This window comes from Notamacropus eugenii, chromosome 5 (assembly GCF_028372415.1).
Source record: "Notamacropus eugenii isolate mMacEug1 chromosome 5, mMacEug1.pri_v2, whole genome shotgun sequence".
NCBI lineage: Eukaryota > Metazoa > Chordata > Mammalia > Diprotodontia > Macropodidae > Notamacropus > Notamacropus eugenii.
Window position 1 is genome coordinate 273,885,897 of NC_092876.1, and position 13,567 is coordinate 273,899,463.

At 41.5% G+C, this 13,567-nt stretch overlaps 1 protein-coding gene across 10 annotated transcripts in view; it reads right to left on the reverse strand.

The window, feature by feature from the left end:
* Positions 1–13,567, reverse strand: part of GRAMD1B (GRAM domain containing 1B) — a 333,834-nt gene that overhangs the window by 109,204 nt on the left and 211,063 nt on the right. The gene's annotated exons all lie outside the window — the stretch shown is intronic.

The window sequence follows — 13,567 nt, forward strand, 5'->3', positions numbered from 1 at the left end:
TAGGACAAAAACCAAGAATCACCTACCCAGCAAAACTGAGTATAATACTTGAGGGGAAAAAATGGTCTTTCAATGAAATAGAGGATTTTCAAATTTTCTTGATGAAAAGACCAGAGCTGAAAAGAAAATTTGACTTTCAAACACAAGAATGAAGAGAACCATGAAAAGGTGAACAGCAAAGAGAAGTCATAAGGAACTTACTAAAGTTGAACTGTTTACATTCCTACATGGAAAGACAATATTTGTAACTCTTGAAACATTTCAGTATCTGGGAACTGGGTGGGAGTACACACATACACATGCACACACGCACACATACATAGAGACAGAGTGCACAGAGTGAATTGAAGAGGATGGGATCATATCTTAAAAAAAAAAATGAAATCAAGCAGTGAGAGAGAAATATATTGGGAGGAGAAAGGGAGAAATTGAATGGGGCAAATTATCTCTCATAAAAGAGGCAAGCAAAAGACTCATTAGTGGAGGGATAAAGAGGGGAGGTGAGAGAAAAACATGAAGTCTACTCTCATCACATTCCACTAAAGGAAAGAATAAAATGCACACTCATTTTGGTAGGAAAACCTATCTCACAATACAGGAAAGTGGGGGACAAGGGGACAAGCAGGGTGGGGGGGATGATAGAAGGGAGGGCATGGGGAGGAGAATGCAATTCAAGGTCGACACTCATGGGGAGGGATAGGATCAAAAGAGAATAGAAGTAATGGGGGACAGGATAGGATGGAGGGAAATATAGTTAGTCCTATACAACACAACTATTATGGAAGTCATTTGCAAAACTACACAGATTTGGCCTATATTGAATTGCTTGCCTTCCAAAGGGAAGGGGTGGAGAGGGAGGGAGGTAAAGAAGTTGGAACTCAAAGTGTTAGGATCAACTGTAATGTTCTTACCACTAGGAAATAAGAAATACAGGTAAAGGGGTAAAGAAAGCTATCTGGCCCTACAGGACAAAAGAGAAGACGGAGACAAGGGCAGAGAGGGATGATAGAAGAAAGAGTAGATTGGTCACAGGGGCAATTAGAATGCTTGGGTTTGGGGGGGAGGGGATAAAAGGGGAGAAAATTTGTAACCCAAAATTTTGTGAAAATGAATGTTAAAAATTAAATAAATAAAAAATAAAAAAAATAAAAAAAAGAATGACAGAGGATATAACTAATATGGAAATATGTTTTGATTGTCTACACATGTGAATAATGGATTTTGTTTTACTTGTGTTCTCAATGGGTGGGTTTGGAGTGGAAGAATGAGAAAGTGGATCTCAGCTGAAAAAAATATGTGTGTGTATAAAACATACATGTTTTACGAATATAATTGTATAAAACATCAAAATATATGCATATGTTTCTAATATATAACATATAACATATTCATGTATATGTATATGTGTGTGTTTCAACTAAAATTCACTTAGTACTCTAATCAATAATGACCAACCACAATTTCTGGTGAAACATGCTACTGCTCACTTCTTGACAGAGAGATGATGGACTCAAGAGAATAGGCTGAGATAAATTCATCGTGGGAAAGAGAGGGAGAGAAGGCTAATCTTTGAAAATACAATAACATTTGATTTTTTTAAAAAAAATTTATAAGAGAAAAGAATGTCCCAGCTGGGAGAGTACCCCCCCAGAAATTACCCTGGAGGTAATAGGGAGTAATTGGAGTTTATTGGAGAGGGGGAGGGACATGGTCACCCCTATACTTTGGAAAGATCACTGACAGATGTGTGGAGGATGACCCAGAGTGGGGAAACACTTGAGGCTAGGGAAATCAACTGAATAATCCAGACATGAAGTGATAAGAGCTAAGGAGAGAAGGAGGCATATTTAAGAGATGTTACAAAGGTAAAATCAACAAACCTTAGAAAAGATTATATATGGGAGGTGACAGAAAAATAAGGATGACACCTAAGGTTCAAGCCTAGGTAACTGGGAGGTTGGTGGTAACCTTAACAGTAATAGGGGAGTTTAGAAAAGCAGAGGGCTTGGCAAGGGGGATAATAACTAGGTCAGTTTTGGATATCTTGAGTTTAATATGTCTATGGGACATCCAGTTCAAGGTGTATAAATAAGCAGTTAGAGATAGGAGATGTGAATCAACAAAGAAGTTGTTGTCAACTGTCAAAAGGCTTGACAGGTAGATTTAAGAATTATCAGCAGTGAAATATTTGAATTCATGGAAACTGAGAGATCAACCAAGTGAAATATAGAGGGAAGAGAGAAGGGAGGAAAGGAGGGGAGAGAGAAGAGAGGAAAGAGGGCCTAGATAGGAGTGGGGAAACTATGTCCTTGAGGTCACATGTGGCCCTCTAAGTCCTCAAGTGTGACCCTTTGAAACCAAACCTCACAGAACAAGTTCCCTTTATAGAAGGACTCTACCCCTAGCCTAAAACGTCCTGTGGGATACCATGGTTATTGGGTGTGACTTGGAGGAAGATCCAGCAAAAGAGATAGAGAAGGGGTGGTCATCCAGGCAGGAGGAGAAGTAGTAGAGAATGAAACCATGAAAACCTAGGGAGAATTGTCAAGAAGAGGGTGACTGACAGGGTCAAAGGCTGCAGAGAGCTCAAAAAGGATAAGGATTGAGAAAAAGTCATTAGAATTGGCAATTAAAAGATATCAACTTTGGAGAGAGCAATTTGCTGAATGATAAAGATAGATGTTAGATTACAGAGAAGATGTGAGAAGAAAAGAAGTGGAGGCATCTGCTACAGACAGTCTTTTCAAGGAGTCCAGCCACAAAAGGGAAGAGATAGAGGGCAATAGTTAGCAGAGACAGGAGAATCAAGGGAAGGGTTTTTGAGGATGGAGAAGAATGAGTGTGTCTGTAGACAGCAGAGAAGCAGCCAGTGTAGACAAGAGAGTGAAGATTAGTGAGAGTGGGGATGATAGAGGGGGCAACCTGCTAAAGTAGTGAGGATGACATGAGATCACTTATGCGCATACAAGGGGCTTGCCTTGGCAAGGAGAAGGTCCATCTCTTCCTGTGAGGCAGGAGTGGAGGACAAGATAGTTTCAGTAGGCATCTTAGTGATAGGAGATGAGCATAAGGGGATAAAAGGGAGCTTTCAGGGACTGGACCCAGTTTTTTCAGTGAAATATGAAGCAAGATTCTCATCTGAGGTGGTGAGGAGAGTAAACCTCAAAGTAAGAGAAATCACTGAATGATAGTGGTAGGGAATAGCTTGGAAGTGGCAATGGGGAGCAAAAAGCATTCCAGCTCCCCCACCCCAAGGAATGAGTGAAAGTGCAACAAAGGCTGGAATGAATGACCTGTAAGGATGTGTCATCAGGAGGGGGCAAAATCTCAGTGAAAGTCAGCAAAGGGAAGGAGTGGGAAAGAAAAAGATTTAATATGAAAGCAAGTTTGTTACCTATTATAGATCAGGCATTCCAGGAAGCACAGTGGAAGGGGGAGGGAGGCTTTAGAGTGAGAGATTAAGGAGGTGGGGTTGAGTTGATAGGGTTGGGGATGGAGATAGGACTAAGGGAGTGGGGCTGTGAGAGAACAAAATGAAATCTGAATGACAGCATGATAACAGCCTCAGCTTCAGAATTGCTGGAGTGGGAAGGATATGACCTGGTCAGAGCTTGTTAATCATTAAGAAATGATTTTTAGTAGGTTATAGACATCCCTAAGGATGTCTTCTCAGGATGTTAGGAAGTTAGGAGTTACAGAGGAGTTGTTAGCAGTTTCTCCCTCATGAAATTGTTTGGAATGTACTTGAATTTACTCATCCACATGTCCTCTGATAGAACATGTGGACCTTGAGGGCAGGGATTGTTACATTTTGGCCTTTGTGTCCACATCCTCTAGCACAATGCCTTGTGCATGAAAGGCATATAACAATGTTTGATGTAAACTCTCTGTAAACTCATGGGGGCTGGAGTAAATGACTTCAAAAGATTCTTCCAACTCTGAATCTGTTACTTAGATGAAGTTAGCGATGGTAGATCTATCTAACTTCCAGATGGCACAAAGCTGTGAGGAACAGCTAACATGTTTGACAGAAGAGTCAAAATCGCAGAATCTCTCAGGTTGGAAATGGTGAGCTGAATGAAGCTAGCAAGATTAAGTGTAATAGTTAAATGGAAGATCCTGTAGCTAGGACTCAGCCATGCTTTTTGGCTGAGCCTCAACTCTAAGTTGCTGAAATGGTGCAGGTCTAAGGTTAATGCAAAGTATTTTTTCAATATGAAGTGTCTATTTTCTTGGAGCTTAATGAATATAATAAAGAATTGTTTGGATGTTGTATGCTTCCTATAGAGGCAGAATGGTACAGTAAATAAAATTCCTGCCCTTGAAGTCAAGAAGGGCTCTGACATGCAAGTGCTTTTGGACTCTAGGCAAGTCCCTTAACCTTTCAGTATTCTAGGCCAGAAATGTCAGACTCACTGACCACACATAAAGCTCCCAAGTGGGACCAGAACCAGATTAAAATTTAATAGAGAAGTGTTGAAAAAAATAAATACAAATGTGAGTGGACCTCTACATAAAGCAGTTTTTATATGGGGAAGGAAGGGAGGGTGTGGAGAGAGGAGACAAGCACACAGTTTAATAGCAGAGGTTTGTACAGAGAAAAGGACAAAGAAGGGGTTAGGCCTGGCTGAGAGAGGAAAAACACATGGGGTCTAGACATAGCACAGACAGGAGTGGACAGGTGACATGCAGGGCTCAGAGACAGAGACACTGTACCAGAACACCGAGGGATGGAAGACAAGACACAACGGGGCCAAACACGTAGGTGGTGGGCAAGGAAAAGCTCCCCTATCTCAGCACTAGAGGTCTCAAGCCAAGGTCCATTTTTACCTTCACTTGGAGGGGTTTTTTCAGAGATTTGTTTCGTTTTTTTTGGTGGGGGAGTGGGGTGGGAGACAACCAAGGGGCAGAAGCAGAGAGAGAGTACAGTACTACATAGCACTATATAGTAATAGACAATGTTAATTTGTAGATTTTTTAAGTCAACATGTGGCTGGCAGGGATCTGTTTCCTTTTTAGTATGACCCCACTGCTTTAGTCACCTTTAAGACTATAAGTTACAGAACACATTCTGATTGATCTACATTGGTAAAAGGAATTTGCTCACCCAAAAGTTACCTATATCAATAAAATTACATGTCCGCAGATTTCAAACTGTATTACAAAAAAAACCCTATACCACAAAGCAATATTTATTAAAACAATTTGGGACTGGTTTAAAAAGAGAGGCTGATCAATGGAACAGATTAGATACATAACACACAAAAACCAACACAGAGGCAAAGTATTCTGTAAACCCAAAGACACCAGTTACTACTGACAAAAATTGCTGTAAAACTGGAAAGCAGTTTGACAAAAATTAGGTATTCACCAATATTTGACACTAATATACACACATGTGTGTATGTATATATACACATAAATACATGAAGATAAATTTCAAACGGATATATGACTTAATTGACATTAAAAGGGACATCATAAACAAATTAGAGGAACAAGGAAGAAACTAAGACTTAGTCTGAACATAGCAGAGGAAGTAGATATATAGAGAAGAATGAGACCTGAGTTGGGGGCAAGGCCTGGGTTCCCTCCTTAAATGGAGGTTCCAAGTAAAGACCTTTTAAATAACTGAAGATAGCCTCATTCTTCTGGGGAGAGCTAGGTGATACAGTAAATAGAGTGCCAGACCTGGAGTCTGGAAGATCTGAGTTCAAATCTTGAGAGAAATGTGACAATTCAGGCTAATGGTAGAGAAAGTTACTGAAATGCAGTAACACTTAGCTAGCGTAATAATATGAACACTGGAGCAGAAATTCTAAGACCTGGGTCTTACCCTGTCTCAGCTACTAACCAGCTATGTAACATTAAGCAACTCATTTCCCCAAAAAAAAGACCACCTTTCTAAATCACCCTGACTGATTCAAGAGAGTCAAATTTGCTTCCCAGTTTTGCCTCTTGGACAAGCCTTGAGCTCTACAGGCCTCTGCTTTTTCACGTGTCTGCACTGCACCTTTCACTAGCACTATAGACCAGAAAGGATGAGCTCTACGATGAACAAAGGAAATCAGGGCAGACAGGGAGCCTTTTAACCACAGCCCATCAATGTCAATTATCTAGGTCTGTGTCTCCTTCCAAAGCCTGCTATCTTTCTACCTTGCATTCTCTGACTAAAGCAAATGAGTCCAGAAAAGGAAAGACCTTGGCCTCCAACTCTCTCTATCTTCTACTTTCCATTTCTGTGTTTCCTGTCTCATCAGAGGAGAAATGCTACAAAGCATGAATCAGGATGCTCTATCAGGATGCCTAGAAAGAGGGGCTTGTCATGGACCCAAATCTATTTGATTCTTCGAGACTGTCTGGTGGGGTTGGTGTGGGGAAAAGAGGCAGAGAATGGGACGGAACAATAAGGATCGTAACAGTGGAGTGGGCAGCCAGGGGTCTCAGGGTTCTGCTGGAAGTAAATCCATTCAGCTCTATTCCTACGATGCCCTGGAATACTTTTCCCTTCCCCATCACACTTAACAAAGCCTGACTCCCATCAGAAAGAATCAGACCTTTTACTGAAGCAGCAAGATGGTTCAGTAAGTGCTAGGCCTGGAGTTTGGCTTCAGACACTACTTGTGTGACCCCAGGCAAGTCACCTAACCGCTGTTTGCCTCAGGTTCCTCATCTGTAAAATGGGGATAATAATACTTACCTCCCAGGATTGCTGTGAGCAAATGAGATAACTGCAAAGCATTTAGCACACTGCCTGGCATATAGTAAGCACTATATAAATGTTAGCTATTATTATTACTAGGCAGCTAGGTGGTATGGTGGCTAGATCACTAAGGCTGGAATCAAAAAGTTCTGAGTTCAGGTCCAGCCTTGGACACTTACTAGCTGTGTGACCCCAGGCAAGTCATTTAGTCTCTATCTGTCTCAATGTCTGCAACTGTAAAATAGAGATGATAATAGCGACTACCTCCCAGGGTTACTGTGAGAATCAAATAAGTTAATATTTATAAGTGCTTAGGACAGAGCCTACCGCAGAAGAGCCATTTAATGAATGTTCCCTTCCTCTCTTCGCTGTTCTTCTCTCCCATATTGAGTACAGCTAGTCCTGCCAAGGTAGCCCAGGCTCCCAAAAATGCATGAAGTGGGATGTGCGGAAGATACAGGAACTTCAAAGCACACAGGCAGAGGGTCCCCAAACCTCTTACTTATGGGAAAGACTGCCTAAAGTTCATACTGTGCTTCATGTGTGTTTTGAGAGATGTAGTTCAAATACCCAAAGGCAAGGAACTACACATGAACTTAAAGCTCAGAATGAGTGAGACAGCTGCTGGGACAGTCCCATCATCCTCTGTGCTGGTCAGGACACATCAAGAGTACCATGCACACACAGAAGCCACAGTTTAAAAGGATAAATGAGAAAGTATACAGGGCAAGGCAACTGAAATGGCAAGGGTATTGGATGAAGCATCATATAAAAATTCCAGCAAGAGAACTGGGCATGTTTAACATGGAAGAGGTGAAGTAATGTGTAATTAGCCAGAAGGTAGGCTCCAGGCAGATTAGGAAAGGCTTCAAATGATAAACGGAGGAGCTTGTATTTTTTTTCTCAAAAAATAGAGAGAGGAGCCATTGAAGTTTCTTGAAAAGTGTGCCTTAGAAATATTAAGGGACTTCCAAGAGTCATTTAGTCCAACTTTGTATCCCAAGTAGAAATCCCTTCTAGAAAAAGAGTCCCCAGAGTGGGCAACAATAGGAGAAAAGATGAAAAGTCAAGCAGTAAGGTATCAGGAAAAGAGAATTCAGAATCAGAGCCTGGATTAGAATCTCAGCTCTGTTATTTCCTACCTCTGAGACATCAGGTGAGTCACTTCATTTGTCTGAGTCCCAACTGTCTCCTTTATAAAACAAGGTTAGATGAGATGATTTAGATGAGCTCTAAATCTATGATCCTCTGAAATGGTCTTGGGGTCATCTATTTTCTCGATTTGAGGGTTAGTTAGATAAGCCTTCGTGACCCACCCCCCCCCCCCCCCCAAGCTAGTGTGGTAGACTGCCACCCATCAGACCTCTTGAATCTAAGAATATACAGTCTTACACTGAAAATCTAGCTTTGGATGACCACCAGAAGACCCCAGAGGAGGCCTGAAATGTCAAAGGTCTTCATCCCAATGACTAGAATGACCTCGTGAGGCCTTCCTGAAATATCTCTATTAATACAAGTATGTTCAAGTGGGCCTCAAGTGGAGGCTGAGAAAGAACTCCTCCCCCACCACCGGCATTCACAGTGTGTTGACATTTGTAAACAAAGCAGGAATGGTCCCAGTAAATTGCTATGGAGCTTTATATTTCTCCCCCAAAGAGCCTAGCTACAAAAGAGCCTGGTTCACCTTCAAAGATGAAAGAAGCTCCCCCTTCTGCCTCCCCCACCTCTTGCCTTATCCCATAAGAAATTAAAAAATAATAATGCACAACTTTAGCTCCAAAGTGCTATTAGGTGAAACCCAAGTCTCCAACTGGAGTCCAAACGGGGAGAAATTCAATGGAGAAATTCAGTGGAACAGAATAATTTTCTGAAAAATTCAGAATCGAAAAAAAATTCAGAAGTAAATAAAACCAAAGCGTTATAAGTAGAGACTGCAGACTTAACTCTCATGTTCCTTTTGTTGGAATTATAAGGCTAATGCTGAATACACAGTGCTTTCTGGGTTGTACCAAAAAGCCTAACATTCACTCTTTTCCACGAGGTCAAGAAAACCTTGTGCAGGAGAGGGTTAAATTTAACCCAGGGGAGGGAGCTGGGTGTGGATAGTAATTAGGATACCTTGTATTTATGTCTCGTTATTTCTAGCCTGTAACTTGTTTTCTCTTCCTAAGGTTCTCTCTGAAGAGGTCAGATCGCCTGACAGATGTGGTTCCTAGACCCTCCTACAGTAGCCAAGTTTATTCTGTGCCACCACATCTGGTAGAAGTGAGGACAGGGCAGGGATTTGTTCCTCCCTCTGCACATGGGGAAGCTGAGGCATTAAGAGCTGAGCCTCAGGCACACAGTCTTTGAATAAGTAAAAATAATTAATATTTATATAGTGTTTTAAGATGCATACAGCTCTTTCAACGGTCCTGTTAGACAGGTAGTAGAAGTCTCCACCTTACAGATAAACCGAGACTCAAGAAGATGGAGCGACTTGCTCAGTCTCAGAATCAGGATTTGTCCTGTTTTTCTTAAACCCAACCACAGTCCTCCCTCTGTTTATGTGAAACATTGCTACAGACAAGAAAGCTTAGGCCCTGAACTGAAACCTGCCTAGAAAGGACCCATGAGAAGACACTAGTGGACATATAATTCTGTTGCAGGACTGGCCTTACTCAAGAGGGCCTACCTTCCTTAAACTCATTTTTAATAATATCATTCTCTCCTGGGGCCTGTAAAATTTTTTTTCAATATTTGGATCACCTTCTTCAAAATAATGGTTTCCTTTGTAATACTATATGTTTCATTTTATGCATTTAAAAACATTATTCTGAAAAAGGGTCTGAACCCCTAGAGAGAATTATAATTCAGCCTAGACTAGTGATATAGTCCTGCTTAAGTTTTTAAATTTACTGATGCAATAATCTCTACATAGCAGGCTAGCAGAAACATGTGGGCTTCTTCATTCTCTCCCCCTTAGTGACAAGGCTGCCTTAGGACACCATGGGGAAGGAGAGAAGTGGGGAGACTGATTGGGGAGAGCTTACTGCCCTGCCATGTTTGACATGCTGCACATCACAGGGGGACATGCGGTTGGCAAAAGGGGAAAGAGAAAAGCTTGGGCGGTCTCCCCTTGCCAGAACAATCGTCTCTTCACAGTCCTGGCATCTGAATTGGCAGCCAGCCACTGGGGAAGAAAAGCTCTCCCTGTCCCTTTAAGGATGCCCTCTGCTCCACAAAGGTCAGAAATACCAGCTAAGCTTGCCTGGTTTTGGGCCACTGCCACAGCCTCAGGGACCTTAGTAGCTCCCTCTTCTCCTTGTCTTCCCTCACCTGCTCAAATGAGATAATTTATAAAGTGTCTAGCAGAGTGCCTGAAATACAGTAGGTGCTTAATAAATGCTTACTCCCTCACATCTTTCCTCTAGGGTGCCTTACAGGAGACCAAATCATTTGCCTAGTATCTGGTTGAATGCTGTGGTTTCTTCAAGACGCTGAGTTAGCTGCTAGCATTTTCTCTGGCTATCTCCCATACCTAGAAGACTCTCCCTCCCCCATTCCAACGACTGACTTCCCAGGCTTCTCACCTTCTACAGGAAGCTTTCCCCAACCCCTCTTCATTCCAGTGCCTTCCCTGTTAATTATTTCTTCCATATCCTGAACAGAGTTTCTTTCGTATATATTTGTTTTCATGGGGTCTACCTCATTAAATTATAAACTCCTTGAGGTCAGGGACTGTCTTTTAACTCTTTCTGTTATCCCCAGCATTTAACACAGTGCCTGACACAGAGTCAGTGCTTGATACATGTTTACTGATTGACCATTGGTGCCAAGACACTTGGCAGTGCTAAAGTATTCATTTGCTACAGAAAAATGTTCTCAAAGTGAAAGTTAAGAAGAAATTAGAATAATTAGATATCAGAGAATAATTCAATAATAGAGAGTGAGATGAGACTTTAGGAGGAATCTAATCCAAGAGCCTTATTTTATAGGTAAGGAAACTGATGTTCAAAGAGTTAATAATTAAGTTAATAAGTAGAACCAGACTTTTTTAGAGCTAAAAAAGGGGTGGGGAGGCTTAGAAATGACCCACCATGAGTGGAACAGACGAGGATATGGTTCCCTTCCTCTCTTTTCCAGTATGTTTGGCTGAACAGAGTTTGTTTGGCTGCTAAAATGGTTCACATTAGCTGTGAGTCAATAACTCTAATTCTTTCCAATGAGATGGAGAACCACCAGGCTTTACCATCTGCTCTGCAGTCCCTCAGCACTGTCAGCTGGGACTACCTATGTAACCTTAGGGACCCCTGGGCTTTACCATCCAAACCACCATCGAACCCTCAGAACTCCCAGGCTTTTCCATTTGCTCCCAAGCTATATGTGTTGTCTCCTCCCTCCATGTAAGAGTATGAGCTTCCTGAGAGCAGGGACTGTCTCACTTTTCCTATCTCTATCCCCAACACTTAGCACATATTCAACAATTAATAAATATTTTTTCATTCATTTATTCTGCTTGACCCCAGGAAGAACTAGGACTAATGGATGGATAGTATAGGACACAGTCAATGTGTGTGTGTTCATCCTTTGTTGCTGTAGAAGACCATGCCATCAGAGAAACAATGACATGACTTGCACTTGACTTTATTTTAGTGAGGGAGGGCTGTGCAGGTCACCAGCCTCACTCCCCTCCAGAGCCATCTGAATGCAGTGACCAGGTATTCATCAGGATGACTAGAGATGACCCAGGATGAGGCAATTGGGGTTAAGTGACTTGCCCAAGGTCACACAGCTAATGAGTGTCAAGTGTCTGAGGTAAGATTTGAACTCAGGTCCTCCTGACTCCTGCACTGGTGCTCTACTCACTGCACCACCTAGCTGCCCCAGGACAGAGTCAATGAGTTAGATTTTGACTCTATAAAAGGAAAAATCAAAAACTGGAATTGTTAAAGATGAAATCATTTACCTCAGTAAATTACAAGTTCACCATCACTGATTAACTTTTAAGACAATAAAATAATTTTTAAACAAAAGAGCAACATTACTATAATGTATGTTTAGGGATGATGTCTGGATTGGAGGGAAGGGAAAATGGAAGTTGGTTAGCCATTTGTTAGGGACACTGTGGTTGGAAATGTTTTTTGATAGAGATAGGGGAGGGATCTGTGATTTTATTGGTTAAAGGGAACTCCCAGGTGAGGAAGTTCCCTCTACCAAAGCAAGTCAGCACCTCATTTGTCTTCTATAGTCTTAGAAAGTTGCCTGGAACATTAAGTTAATTTGTGCCTAGAGCAGGGTCACACAGCTTAGAGCTGTCAGAGATCAGAAAGACAAGCTTGACTTTAGACATGCTCCATTTGCAATTGGAATGCAGCTGAAATGCAACTGGAATATGCAGGTAGATGTAGACCACAGGCAGTTTCAGACATGGGACTAGAGTTTGAAGAGGAGTCAGGGATGGAGATAACAGATTTGAAACTCACCTGCCTAAACATAATGATTGAATCCATGATGAGATTATTAAGGAAGGACAATGCATAAAGAGAAGGGAGTTAAGGAGAGCCCTCTTTTAGAATTTCTACCATAAAAAGCAAGAGGAAGGATCGACAAAGAAGACGGAGAAGGAACAGCAAGAGAGATAGGCACAGAACTAGAAGAAGATGGTGCCTCAGAAATTAAGGCAGGGGAAATTCAATACTTGTCAATAATATCAAATGCTAGAGAGAGGTCAAGGAGGATGAAGATGCGGAAGGCAGGGGAAGAAGGTCATTTTATTTAAGGAGACAGAATAGCACAGTAGAAAGCACACTGGATTTATAGTCAGAAGACCTGGTTATACTGGCTTTGGTTTCTCAATAACCTTTCCTCCTTCATACACAATCTATTTATATCAAGCCTAATCTCTGCTGGAAAGAGCAATGGATTCTGTCAGATAACCTGAGTTCAAATTTCAGCTCTGCAACTGACTGCCTGACTGATATGTAGTAGATAACACCAACTCGAGCCTTAGTTGCCTCATCTGTAAAATGGCATGGTTGGAGTAGATGTTCTCTAAGGTCCCCTGAAGCTCTAAATCTTAAATCTTGCCAACTGATAGGTCATTTTTTTTCAACTTTTTCAATTACTTTAGCATCTGGCCCACCAGTTTTCTTCTCTATCCCTTCCCTTGTCTCTCCTTATGAGCTCTTCCTGTTAAGATGCAGCTCAGGTATTTTCCATAAAGCCTTTCCTGATCTCTCTAACTGCTAGTACCCTCTCTCCTGTACTATGATGAATTCAACTCCTCTGTATACATTTATATTTATTCATGCCATATTTATGAAGCTATCCTCAAGCAGCTATCTAGCCCAGTGGTTGTAGGTGTTGTTAATTGATGATGATTATTCCTAATACCTTACCACACAAGTCCTCTGTCTCCCCATCTCTGAGCTAGAACCTTAAAATTCCTTTCTCCAAAAATAACCTATCTTTCCAGCTCTCCCAAACTCTCAATCATATGACTGCTACAATCATCCATTCTCTCTCACTCAAACATCCTTGATTCCATCCTCTCCACTGGCTCTTCCTATCTTTCAAATATGCTCAGTTCTTCCGAATCCTGAAAAAAACTCTCCCTTAACCTATAAACTTCCTATCCCACCCTGTCCCTATTCAGTTAGGGCTCCTTCATAGCTAACTTCCTTAAAAAGTAATGTAGACCTGATGTGCCCATTCCCTCACCTCCCACTCTATCTCTAGTCTTCTGATATGTGGCTTCAGTCTCTATCACATTACTGCAACTGCACTCCAAAGATACACTCCTAATCATCAAATTCATTGAACATTTTTTTTTCAGTCTCCCTCCTCTCTGATCTCTCTTTCTGGATATTGTCCTCCATTGTT